This window comes from Macaca fascicularis, chromosome 8 (genome assembly GCF_037993035.2).
Source record: "Macaca fascicularis isolate 582-1 chromosome 8, T2T-MFA8v1.1".
NCBI lineage: Eukaryota > Metazoa > Chordata > Mammalia > Primates > Cercopithecidae > Macaca > Macaca fascicularis.
This window is the reverse complement of record NC_088382.1, coordinates 5,103,716-5,117,515: the sequence shown is the minus strand read 5'-3', so window position 1 is coordinate 5,117,515 and position 13,800 is coordinate 5,103,716. Positions and strand designations below refer to the sequence as shown.

The window sequence follows — 13,800 nt, the reverse complement described above, 5'->3', positions numbered from 1 at the left end:
AGGAGGCAGTTATGATGGAGATAACACATGAAATGGCAGTAGAGACAGCAAGAAAGTCATTAGATTCTGCTTGGAGTTACCAGAGATCGTTGGTGGAGCTGTGGCGTTCCTCTGCCAGGATGCGGAAGCTCAGGGCGGGAAAGGAAGATGCCTGGGCAGGAGGCTGGCCAGTCAGCTATTGCGCTAGCTCAAAGTATGGAACTTAAGTTGCTGCGGAGAGTGATTGAAGAATGGAGGGTGGAGGAACACCTGTCAATGCTGAGTTTTAGAAGAGTAGGAATGGTGGATGCCGGCCAGACATGGGAAGATCACAAAGGAGGCTGTTGCAGCATAGGAAAAAGGACTCCAAAGAAGAGGAACTGGAGAATCTTTTGTGGGAAGGGACAGGGAACAAAGTACCACTATGAGCTCCTAGTAAAGTGCTAGACACAAGGTGATTGATAGACACAGAGTGTGGACTGCCTGCCCGTGGCTTCTCGTGTTAATGCCATGATAACCACTGAGCGTATGGGTTTCTTGGGCCCAAAGGAGAACTGTTCTCATTTAGAGTTAAAAGATCTTCTGGAGCTTATTTTGATTTTTTTAAGTGATTGAGTCACAGTACAGAAAAATTTTGTTACTTCATCTATCATTACAACAAATTCCACTAGACATGGTCATATGACCTTGTCTCTTTATATTGTAGAGATTTGGGAGGTATCGGATATAAGGCCACTAAATAAGGAATATGACTGAGCTGAACATTTCTGAAGGTTACAGTAAGGTAAAATTTCTCCATAAAATATCTAGTTCTGTCATCTATGGCTATGCGCTGTTCTGTAGGAATTCCAAGTGAGATTCTGCATTGCTGTGTTTACAAACCTGAACTTGACAGGCTCAACAACATAGGATTGCTTTAATAGATACAATTATTGAACAAATACAAGGAATCTAAAATGAGATATTAAGTAAAATGTGTGCATGCATGTGTGTATGTGCACATGTATACGTACACATGTGTGTGTTTAAAATCAGTTACTCGTACTACGTTCCTTTAACTTTTAACTTGGTTTAGCACGGAAGACTTAAAATTATTTTCCCAAGAGAAGGTATATTATTCAAGCCCTTCAAAATTTTGGACATTGCCCTCTAACACGCACACACGCACGCACGCACACACGCGCACACACGCACACACACACACACACAGAATTTTAAGTATAATAAATGACTATATGTAGTTCCTAAGTAAGGAATCTGTGTATTTTTTCTATTGTCCATCTCTAGTTCAACTCAGATAGGAGCATCCATCTTATGTGTTTATTGTATCAAGCTTAATTCTATATTCAGAACTGCATACCATTAATCATTATGAAACAGCAAATTAATAACATCAATAAATTATATAATATACTGATTTTTTTATTTTGTCAAAAAATGACAGAAAGGATGCTATTGGAAAATGTAATTATATTTAAAATATAGATGATAGATGGTGATATAGTTAGGCTTTGTGTCCCCATCCAAATCTCATCTTGAATTGTAGTTCCCATGTCATGGCAGGGGCCAGGTGGATGTAATTGAATCATGGAGGTGATTTTCCCCATTCTGTTCTCCTGATAGTTTGTTCTCATGAGATCTGATGGTTTTATAAGGGGCTTTTCCCACTTCGCTCAGCACTTCTCCTTCCTGCTGCCATGTGAAGAAGGACATGTTTTTGTTTCCCCTGTGCTGTGATTGAAAGTTTCCTGCCGCCTCTCCACCCATGCTGAAGTGTCAGTCAATTAAGCTCTTTCCTCTCTGAATAGCCCAGTCTCAAGCAGTTCTTTATAGCAGCTTGAGAATGAACTAATACAGATGGGTAAGTATTTGACTTTAGGGACATTCTTTTTTTTAAATAAAAACAGACTGTTTGAAAGTCTATCAAACCAAATAAACTAACGTGATATTCTGTTTAATTCTGTTTGAGACCTTGCACAGAAAACTTTGTGTGTCTTTACTGCTGTCCCAAAGAATTCACCTGGTGTTGGCATGTAATCCAATCTCTGTTTTTACTATTTTTTTTTTTTTTTTTTTTTTTTTTTTTGAGACGGAGTCTGGCTCTGTCGCCCGGGCTGGAGTGCAGTGGCCGGATCTCAGCTCACTGCAAGCTCCGCCCCCCGGGTTTACGCCATTCTCCTGCCTCAGCCTCCTGAGTAGCTGGGACTACAGGCGCCGCCACCTCGCCCGGCTAATTTTTTGTATTTTTTAGTAGAGACGGGGTTTCACCGTGTTCGCCAGGATGGTCTCGATCTCCTGACCTAGTGATCCGCCCGTCTCGGCCTCCCAAAGTGCTGGGATTACAGGCTTGAGCCACCGCGCCCGGCCCTCTGTTTTTACTATTACCACTTTTCTTATTCTCTCATTCTCCAAGTTACGTGTGGAGAAAGGATGTCCTATCTTTAGTTTGCTTCAATGGCAGGCTGTTATCTGAAAATTAACATTTCACAATTTACTTTCTCGCCTTTCCTTCAAATGGGTTCTATCAATTTCCTTATCATCTGGGATTAACTGTTGCTGTGGGTTGCAATATTTGACTCCTCCCTTTCCTACCACATGCTGCCCATTACTTTAGATGCTACCAGTGTCCAAAGAACTATTTGTTTCTATGCCTTCTCTGGCCTTTTTATTGCCTCTGCATTAATTTAAGCCATTACCTATTGCTTAGGTACTTCAGCAGCCCAATTTAAATGATTTATTCCTTGCATCCATTCAACCTCTTTGTCTTTTATCTCAACCATTTGGCAAAATATGTGTGAATTATAGTGCTAGGATAAAAATAAAGATGAAGAAGGTGTGTCTTTGCTGGCAATAACCTCAGTGTCTATAAGGGAAATTGTCAATCATGTGCCTGGCAATGATGTTTTATGTTTTTTTTTTTTAATTGTTTTAATGTCAGGGGTACAAGTGCAGGTTTGTTAAACAGGTAAACTCTTCTCATGGCAATTTGTGGTACAGGTTATTTCATCACCCAGATATTAAGCCTAGTACCCATTAGTTATTTTTTCTGACCCTCTTCTCTCCTGCAACCCCCACCCTTTGAAACATCCCAGGATGTGTTGTTCCTCCCCGTGTCTCCATGTGTTCTTATCAGTTAGCTCCCACTTATAAGTGAGAACATGAACTATTTGGTTTTCTGTTCCTGTGTTAGTTTGCTAAGGATAATGGCCTCCAGCTCCATCCACATCCCTACAAAGGACATGCTCTCATTCTTTTTCTGTGGCTGCATAATATCCCACGGTATGGATGTACCCCGTTTTCTTAACTCATTCTATCATTGATGGGCATGTAGGTTGATTACATGTCTTTGCTATTGTGAATGATGCTGCAATAAACATATATGTGCATGTGTCTTTATGATAGAATGTTAAATGCAAAAATCAAGCTGTAAAGAAGCAGCCATGAGAGAATAACTAATGGAATGGTTTGCTATGACTGAGCCCCGGGATCATTACAAAGAGGATGATGATGACAGCTGATAACATTTGCTGGACGCTTACATGCCAGCTCTGCATTAGGTAGGAGCTATTTACCCCACAAATGGGACAGCACAGTGGGGAGGTGAAGGCACTTGCCCAAAGGTGGTTTATACAAAAGTGTCAGAGTGGGGACCCAAGCATGAAACCTGCTTGCAAAGTTTACAATATACCATTTTATCCCAGTAACTATTTTTTCTAAAATTATTCTTTGTTCCTGCAATTTATCTTCTCAAAAGTTATGCATAACAATCATTCCTTTTGATAATTAGGTGTCACTTCCTTTCCCTGCCTTTTAGCTGCAGTACAATATGTGCAAACCCACTTTCCTAGACTGACTGTTCACCTTCCCTGGGGTTTTCCCACAGCTCTCATGGCCCCAGTGTATGCATGAATATCTGAGTTCTGACTTCTTGAGTTTTCTTGTATTTGTCCACCTGAGGGGCCTGCTGCTTCTCTCTGTTCATGCAAGTTCATTCGCCAGTTTCTAAATGCGCGCTCGCTCGCTCTCCTGGAATATTTTCTAGGCAAATCCAACCATTGTGATCTCCTTATTATCTGAATATCTCCAAGAATAGTCAACTATCTAAATTTTCCTGGATGCACAACAGAGTGTGCAGTGACCTGAAGAAAATAAAAAGTGTGACAACTTTTATGTCTCTTTTTAAATAAAAATTTTGCAGCATTTTGCCCTATCCTGCACAGAAAATTAAACATAGGGAAGGTAATATTTGAAAGCATTGGGGTGACAGAAGGAGTTAATCCAGCAGAAGAAACACCTCACAGCTCATGAGAAACAAAGCTTTCCAATGAAAATCAGGAATCTTCGTGAAGGCTAACACAGGGCAATAAAAATGTCGATAATAGCCAGAGTATCTCCAGCAGCTCCATAATAATATAAGAAAAGCAAGCTATGAACTCAATTCAGGAAAGTGTTAAATAGAGTAACATTTTTATGTTGCAACAGGTGACTGCTTATTACCTGCTCATCAGTAAATCCCTAGTAAAGCAGCAGTGTGATGTGTTTAAAGCTTGGACCCTGGAATCAGAAAGGCCTCCGTTCAAATTCCAGAACCACCACTGAGGTTCTATGCAGCCTTGGAAAAATTTCTCTGAACTTCAGATCCTCAGCTGACAAGTAGGAAGACTAACAGTCCTTTTCTCCTCTTAGGGAGATATTAGGGAGATAAAAGCAAGAGGATGTCAAGTGTTCAAATAAGTGTCTGGCACATGGAAGACATCAGTGCATGCTGGCTTCTATTAGTCTTATCATCATCATTGCTACTAGTATTATATTTAGTAAGAGTCTTTCACTTCTTTTCTTAGCTGTATGTGGGCTTCTAGGGAAGAGACTTTAAAAAAAGCGAACTATTCTGACCTTTAATCTAAGTTGGATTAAAATGTTGCATAAAGTTCAATGTTTGAAAGGAAATCTGTCTTCCTACAAAACTTGCAGATCTACCTAATAACCCTTTCCCTTATTGAAAAAAGAGGTTTATTTGGGACAGATAAATTGATAGGAGAAAGATAATTGCCCTGGCAGCAGAAAATCCAGGTTTAGATCCTGGCTTGGTAACTTGGTAGCTGGCATTGGAGATGTGATTTAAAAAGCCAGTGGAATCTAAATGAGAAGACCTTAGGCTTTTTCAGTGCTGAGGTGACTGAAGTATCCTCTCACATTTAGTATTAGCAATAAAGGTTCTGAAAGAGAAGGGGCATTCCTCATTGGTGAGGGAGTATTACCTCCTATGTATGAAAAGATCCTGAATACCAGCTCCAAAATACCCTTTGTTCTTCCCTGCGGAAACTTTCCTCCCATTCTTTTCCAAATTGTAATGAGCAGCAATTTGCTCCTACTGGACTGACTTGTTCTCCATCAATTTTGATGTGATTTCAAACAATCCGAGCACTTCTCAGCAACATCTTATATCATCCAAATGGAAGCTTTCACAGAATCCCAGGGCATAACAAGTAGTTTGCTAAAGCCAGACCTCCTAGGAGAAGGAAACACTGGGGCCAGCCTGCTGCTGGCTGGGGTAAACACACACGCAATCTTCACCAAGGAGATTTCAGCCCACAGATCCAAGACTGAAAATACCCAGGTCTTTGAGAGGTCTTAAAAATGACAGTAAAGATGGCATGAGTAGAACATCTTCAGACAAGTTGCCAATAATTTACTTGCCTATGAAAACAATAGATGTATCTCTTGCTTGAATGGCCCACTCATCTCAAATGGGTAAGAGCTGAGAATCATTGTTGAAAAATATTTCCAATACCTAAAAATATGTTACACAGTATAGTTGTATTTTGTTAACATATAATTTAACACCTAGCATTTACTTAGCTACTAAATACGTTTCTAAATCTTTAACAGTTCTTATTTTCTAGAAATAAAAATCTTAGAGCTTCTGACCGCACAATAAAACTTATTAGCCAGAGAACTATTAACCTTTTCACCTCTTTCTTGCAGGGACTCACTAAACAAAAGAAAAATTGCACAAACATGCATAAAACACTCAGAGGAAGTTCTAAATAACTACATAATAAGCTATACTGTGTAATTCACATCCATAAATTGCTTTTTCAGTACTCCTCAAATATCACATTTAATATATTCATTTAATATATCACAATATATTTAATATCACAATATATTCATTTAATATATTTAATAGATTTCTTGAAAGTTAGAAAATCAAAATACATCCTTAGAGTGTGCAGTGGAATTTTCCAGGTAAATATATTTAAAAGTCCCAGTACAAACTCTATTATATTTCAATAGAGCTTGTAAATGAAAATTTTGATAAAAATTATTTTGATGTTTATCAATGCAATAAAAAATAACTTGTCATTTCAGTTTCTCCAAATATGTTAAAACAGTCTTCAAAATATTTTTGTAAGAAGGACTTCTTTCTTTGGTAAGGGAATCTTCACTTCACATGCATAGGGGCATAATTTTCCCTTCATACAGCCTCTTGCTAATTACTATAAATCATATCCTTGTTTTTTCCAGAATTCAAAAAGCTACCCACGTCAATTTCAGAAATAGAAATAAATTGACTTCTTGAAATCGTCAATGATGATAAAGTTTTCCATAATTTAGTAGTAGTCGTTAAGGGTTTTGTTGTTCTTGTTAAGTTTGTTTCTTTGTTTACCAGTTTTACTTTCGTGGGTTCCTACATACTTTGTTTAGTCATAGATAGGAGAAAGGAAAAATAGGTAGCCAATGAACAAAATATCTGTTCAAATGCATTAAAAATACAATGTATACTGTTGGATAGAAATGCTTTCCAGGCCGTTGTTGAAATATGTAAGTTATTTAATCTCTTATACCACGTAGCTTAATCTGTTTAAATGGGGAATGCACTATCTATCTACCTTGTTGCATCATTGTGAGGATTATGTGTAAAACTGTCAGTCCCGTAATAGATTTTATTAGATATTAGCTCCTCCTCCTGCATCTTCCTTCCCTCTATCTCTGTTTCCTTCTTTCCAAGATTTGGTTATTCTTGACACGAGTCTCTCTAACATGCTAGAGACTTTCATTAGAGTTAGGGTCATCGGCATGGCTAATATGTGCTTGCTTTGAGGCCAACATCCTTAGTCATTTAATTTTCCGTCTGCATAGTGTTGATATTTCTCAAATACTAGGGTTCAGAAAATGAACTTTTTGAATTAGTCTGTTTTGGAATATAATGTTCAACACGGTTTTGCTTTTTCTAGTACTTGGTAGACATTGACTGAATAAACGAATGAAGGAAATGAAGGAATGAATGGGTGCCTTCTATTCTAATTTGCTTTAATATCTGCATTTTAAATGCCAGCCTCAGTCTATTTTCTAGTTATTTTTCATTTGGGGATTTTTTTTTCCCCAAGGAAACACTGCAAATGAAAGAGGAGCATAGCCCTAGAGGTTTGTGCTGGGGTACAAATGCACCTGTTCCCCTTTGTGGACCTCTCCGCCCTTGCTGCCTCCCTCTCTCCTCTGCCATCCCAGCAGGCTGGACATGTTTTAGGGCCCCTATAAATGCTTGCTAAATGAATGAGTGTGGATGTCAACTAGCCTGCAAAGAAGTTCCAAGCTCATTTACTGCCTGGAGTTACTAAATCCTGGAGGATTTGGGCACAATTAGAGCTGTAAAATGCCTGCTCCGTCTTTATCAAGCCAAGGGCTAAAAGTGGTGTAAACTGCAAGGGAAGTCTGCTTAGTCAGAGCAAGGACACAGCTGGGGCAGATGTGTGGCTGCCCAGATGAGCTCACGATTCTCAGGGGTCTTGATTTAGTGTCTTCTGCTGTCTGGGGTGGTCAGGAAAACAGTGCTTCTCTGACATGTTGCTTTCCATTAGTACAAATAAAATTCAGTAGCATCGCAAGACTGGAATTTGGCAAAGTTACTCAAAAAGTAATCGATGGTGAAAATGAAGCCCTTGTAAGTACTTCTTGTTCTTAAGCACTTGTGAGTGAGAATAAAAGCTTGGATTCTGCATGGCCAAAGTGAGAATTTCAGGGAAAAACACACACACAGAATTTAAATCTATTAACTCTTCAGGTGTCTTAATTTCACCATTAAGGTTTCTAGAATCTAGAGTGTCTTTCAATAACACCATAGGGGCAGTTTCTTTTTAGAGTAGAAAGAATTCTACCCATGGGGTCTGATACATCTGAGTTCTTGTCTGTGCTCTGCTACTGAATGCTTTTGCACAGTGGGTCCTGGGAACATTATTAGAAGCCTCTGAATCTCAGACTAGACATCTGTGAAATGAAGATAAGGATGCGGGACTTTTGGAAGGATTAACAAGAGAGATGTAAAGCTACAGGCATGGGGGAGGCATGCAGTCAGCAATGACTCCTCAGTCTTCTGGTTTTTTTCTCTCCTCCTCTTACTAACACTGGCATTCTTGTTACTACTGCTGCTGTTTTGATTGTTCTTGCTATTATTATTTTTATCTTTGGCCCTGTAAGAATGTAACATTAGAAGAGACAATAGGAATAAAAATACGATACTAAAGCCCATGCGATAAGACAATATACACAATAAGAAAAACACTATAGGTGGTTCCCCCAACCCTAAATAAATAGAGCAGGCAGTAGAAGTCAGCGTCACTTCCCAAGCTAGGAGAGTAACTGCTGTGGCTGCTGTTTCCGGGGCCTGGTCAAGCCATTGGAGCTTTGAAACAGTGCTAGTCTTCTGTTTCCAAGTAGATACTCATGCAAAGTTTGTATTCCCGCCTTTCTCCTGGAGGACAGGGATGGGTTGATTTTTATTCAGTTTTATTCCTCACATTCATCATAATAGTCAATAAGCATGTATTTAAGAATTAATGAACGAAAGAACAAATAGATAAATGGAAAGTTATGATGTCATATATCTGAATGAACATTTGCTCCTTTCCAAGGCAAGCTGTTTCAAGTTGAAATCATAAATTGTAAATGACCAAGATACTCCATTATGGAAAAATATGAAAAGTATTTGCACAAGTAGGGAATGTGTCACACGCAGCTTGCTGCAGTCCCTGAACAGCGGGTGAGCTTATGAAGTGCGAGGAAAAACTGATCCCAAAGAGGGATTCCACGAGGAGGGTGGCCTCTAACCAAGACAACAGCAGGCCGATGTGGGCATCATCTTTTAGGGAGGCTGAGTGGGAAAGGGCTGATTGTAGCTTCCAAACAGCAGTGAAATGTGTCTTTAATTTTCAGTTACAGCCCAGAGAGGTAAATGCTACTTTCAGCCATCTCATGCTTTCTCATAGGGGCAAATCAAAAGCCTGGAGTAACCAAGCCCAGGTTACAGCTGGAAATGGTCTCTCTCAGTAGGAGTCAAGACCCACAGACCCTCCATAGTCTTCATTCATTTGAGTCTTGGGCCTAGAACTTTAAACCACAACATGGAACTCCCAAGCCTTCCTAAATGAGTAAAATCATCCCAATAGGCAGGAACACTAGCCCTGGCTGCCACAGGAATGACTGGAAACAAAGCATGATTTAGTCACAGGAAGGTGTTTCTCAAGAGAGAAACCTCAAGACCGCTCTTATTTCTTTAGATAAAGCATTATGCACAAAAACCAAGAATATCAGCAACTTTCTCATCTATTCATTTCACTAATCACTAATTCTTTTTTGCTTGTTTGTTTTTATTTTTGAGATGGAGCCTCACTCTGTTGCCCACGCTAGAGTCCAGTGGTGCAACATCGGCTCACTGCAAGCTCAGCCTCCTGGGTTCACACCATTCTCCTGCCTTAGCCTCCAAAGTAGCTGGGCTACAGGCGCCGCCACCACGCCTGGCTAATTTTTGTATTTTTGGAAAGACAGAGTTTCACTGTGTTAGCCAGGATGGTCTCGATCTCCTGACCTCCTGATCTGCCTGCCTCAGCCTCCCAAAGTGCTGGGATTACAGGTGTGAGCCACCATGCCTGGCCATTTTCTTTATTCTTAAATATGATTCTTTGAATGACCCCATCTAACTGAACTACTTTTTATTCCCAAATTTACAAATTTACTTTGAATATGTTTTCATCTTTCAAGGGCTTTCTATATAGCCTGAAACATTGCTTTGAACTGAATTTGTCTTTGATTAATGAACTGTCTTCACAGTTGTTCTGAGTTGCCTGCCAAAAAAAAAAAAAAAAAGTGTATATGTATATTTGTTTTTTCTTCTGTCTCCCTCTCTTTTCCATCCCTTTCTTTTTTTACACTAAGACCATGCTCTGCATTCTGGGAATCTCTCCAAGTACTTCTCAGTGCTTTGTAGTGTGGAGAAGAGAAGGGGTGATAAAGATGTCACACAATTTATTTTGTTCTCTGGTCGTTCTGAGAGGAGTTAAAACATTAACATGGGAGCAGGTGTACTCTGAATCACGAGTTTCGGAATCGAGAGAGGCGAAGGGATGTGTCCTCTGTTTACACTGCAGCGTGTGCCTACAAGGCAACCCGTGGAAGGGATGAAAAAACTGCCACTGAAGTTTCAGATGGGGTTGATAGCACCTTAGGAATTCAAAAGAAAGATTAGGACTCAGGAGTATCTTTGCTTTTACTGTGATTGCCGTGGAAAACTTTTATTTCATTATTGGTTATACACAGATCCATGTGTTAAGTTGTTTGAGACCCTTCCCTACAGTTTTATAGGAACTTTGACTTGTAAGCATAGCTTTGAAAAGCCACTGGAACTTTCAAACAACAGCTAGTCTCCTGTTTCCAAATAGATACTCATGCAAAGTTTGCATTCCCTCCTTTCTTACCTGCTCACAGATGAATGTCTTTTATTTATATGTATCTTTCTCCAGCAACATCGAAATTTGCCTAATGCATCATTCTCAACAGCATAAAAACATATTATGTGTGTTATTCACCTTAAAGAAAACTTTTGTGTGACTCACTTCTCCTTTCAGCTATTGATCATTTCTCTGTCGCAAATCTCTTTGAAGAAGTTGTAGATACTTTATTTTCCCCCTTTTTTAATTTCTTCCAATTCTGTCTTGAACCTACTGCAATCTGTTAGTAGTGTCTTCAGAATTTCCACAAAAAAACACGTTTACGTGGCTCATCGATGACTACATTTCCTAATATAATGATCGGGTGTTTATTCTTACTTTCTTTCCTCCTCAGCATAATATCCTGTGATAATGCCCTCTTGATTTAAACAACATTTTCATTTGTTTCCTGAAACCTCTGATTTTTCTCCCGTCTCATTAACCTGTCTTCGTGTTCTTTGTTTAGTCTTCCTGCTTGTCCTGGTTTCAGATATGGGAATAATTTAGGACTGAGTATCCGAATGTTTCCTATCTATATTCAGGTCATCGGCAAATTTATCTCCTTCCATCTGTATACTGACGACTTCCAGATTTAGATCACCACAATCTCCCTCTTTGTAACTCAGCTGTCCATCTCAATCTCTACATGGTACTGACGACTTCCAGATTTAGATCACCACAATCTCCCTCTTTGTAACTCAGCTGTCCATCTCAATCTCTACATGGTACTGACGACTTCCAGATTTAGATCACCACAATCTCCCTCTTTGTAACTCAGCTGTCCATCTCAATCTCTACATGGTACTGACGACTTCCAGATTTAGATCACCACAATCTCCCTCTTTGTAACTCAGCTGTCCATCTCAATCTCTACATGGTACTGACGACTTCCAGATTTAGATCACCACAATCTCCCTCTTTGTAACTCAGCTGTCCATCTCAATCTCTACATGGTACTGACGACTTCCAGATTTAGATCACCACAATCTCCCTCTTTGAAACTCAGCTGTCCATCTCAATCTCTACATGGTACTGACGACTTCCAGATTTAGATCACCACAATCTCCCTCTTTGTAACTCAGCTGTCCATCTCAATCTCTACATGGTACTGACGACTTCCAGATTTAGATCACCACAATCTCCCTCTTTGTAACTCAGCTGTCCATCTCAATCTCTACATGGTACTGACGACTTCCAGATTTAGATCACCACAATCTCCCTCTTTGAAACTCAGCTGTCCATCTCAATCTCTACATGGTACTGACGACTTCCAGATTTAGATCACCACAATCTCCCTCTTTGAAACTCAGCTGTCCATCTCAATCTCTACATGGAGGTCTGGCAGGTTACCTTAACGTTGTCATGTTCAAAGACAAATGCTTTCTTTCTCCCTGCAATAATTCTCCTCTTCCCCTCTTTTATTAATCTCAGTAAATGCCAGCTTTTTGTTTCTAGGTGTTTTGAACTAAAGGAATTTGAATTGTTTGGGTGGCAGCAGACATCTGGTTATTTTTGTCCAGCAGACATTTGGAAATATTGAGCATCTACTGAAATAGGATCACAGATAGAAATATGTAAAACATTAATGTGGAAGCATTATCCACCCAGGTAATATTAACTAGTTAAGATTCTCTAGGGTACATGGGTCTTTGAATTTTATTTGGAATAGGAAGGACTTGTGTTAAATGGGATCAGCAACAGAGCTGAATAAAGACATGAAAAGCTCCAACTAAGCTCGAGATTGGGAGACGATTCATTTCAACTAGTAAACAGTTGCCGAGCACCTGCTAGATGGCAGCTCTGCTGTGCGCTCTACATTCGATTGGTAACAAGAATGAAATGCTTCTTGCCCTCAGGAACTTATAGTCTTCAAACTAAACTCCCCTCAATACACCCCTTATATCACATAATGAGGACCAAATTAAGCAAATGAAAATTTTTAAAGAGAGAACCACTAAAATATATAAATACCTAATATTAAAATTTTACTTTAATCCAAATCATATACATGCATTTTACCTCCTGTCATTAGATGTAGGATCACACCTATATATACCAAATATGTGTGTGTATATATATATAAAAATAATATATAGATACCAAATAAACCACATATATCAAATATATATATTTGGTATATATAGGTGTGATCCTATATCTAAATATATACACCAAATATACCAAACATATATATTTACCTACATATATATTCCACATCTATATTTATATATATATATATATTTATATATATATATATACACACACACACACACACACACCAGTATACCAAAAAATATATAATAGGTATATTTGGGGGGTGTGTGTGTATTTGGTATATGTAAGTACATATTGGTGATGCAAACTAAATATAGATCCAACATGTATATATAAGAGATACATCCCAAATATATACATGTACCAAACATATATATTCCAAATTTAGCACCTGGAAGCAAAGAGCGAGCCTTAACTGAGATTCAGAGAAGAAAAAGGGAAGAGGAAGATTACTGGAAGAACACAGGAGTTGGCCTTTATGAGTTATTTCCAGGTGACTACTAGAGGGTGGTCCCTGTGGATTTCGAGGGGGAACCAGATCATGGAGATAGAAACTTGGAAGTCATTAGAAGCTAGATGGTGCTAGGTAACAAAATACATCTGCATAGTGGAGTTCTGCACTGTTTTCCTTTGCAAAAGCACACCCAAAAGGCATTATTCAGTTTCTTTTTTAAAGTGCCAAATCATTCTCTCTATTGTTTTCCCCAATCTTTTAGAACTATCTTACACCTAATTCCAGGGACTGACTTATGCAAAGTGCACTTACAGAGTTTTCAATGCAGAGAATTAGTGTTTCTGTGAAAATTTTCTTTCATGGTCTTTGTTCATGGGTTTCTAAAACACTTAATTAAATTACTTAATTATTGTTACAGACTTCAGTGATAGACATTAACTGGTTTAATGTGAAAACAGAAATGCTCGGGTGCCCCGCTGAGTGGGTTCTTCATCATGGGTCAGCCATTTCTCAGAGAGAATGGAGAGCCACTGGCCTAGGGTGGATTGA

At 39.0% G+C, this 13,800-nt stretch overlaps 1 protein-coding gene across 2 annotated transcripts in view; it reads left to right on the top strand.

Moving 5' to 3' along the window:
• The window catches only part of CSMD1 (CUB and Sushi multiple domains 1), a 2,045,798-nt gene that overhangs the window by 251,215 nt on the left and 1,780,783 nt on the right, over window positions 1-13,800 (top strand). The window lies entirely within an intron of this gene.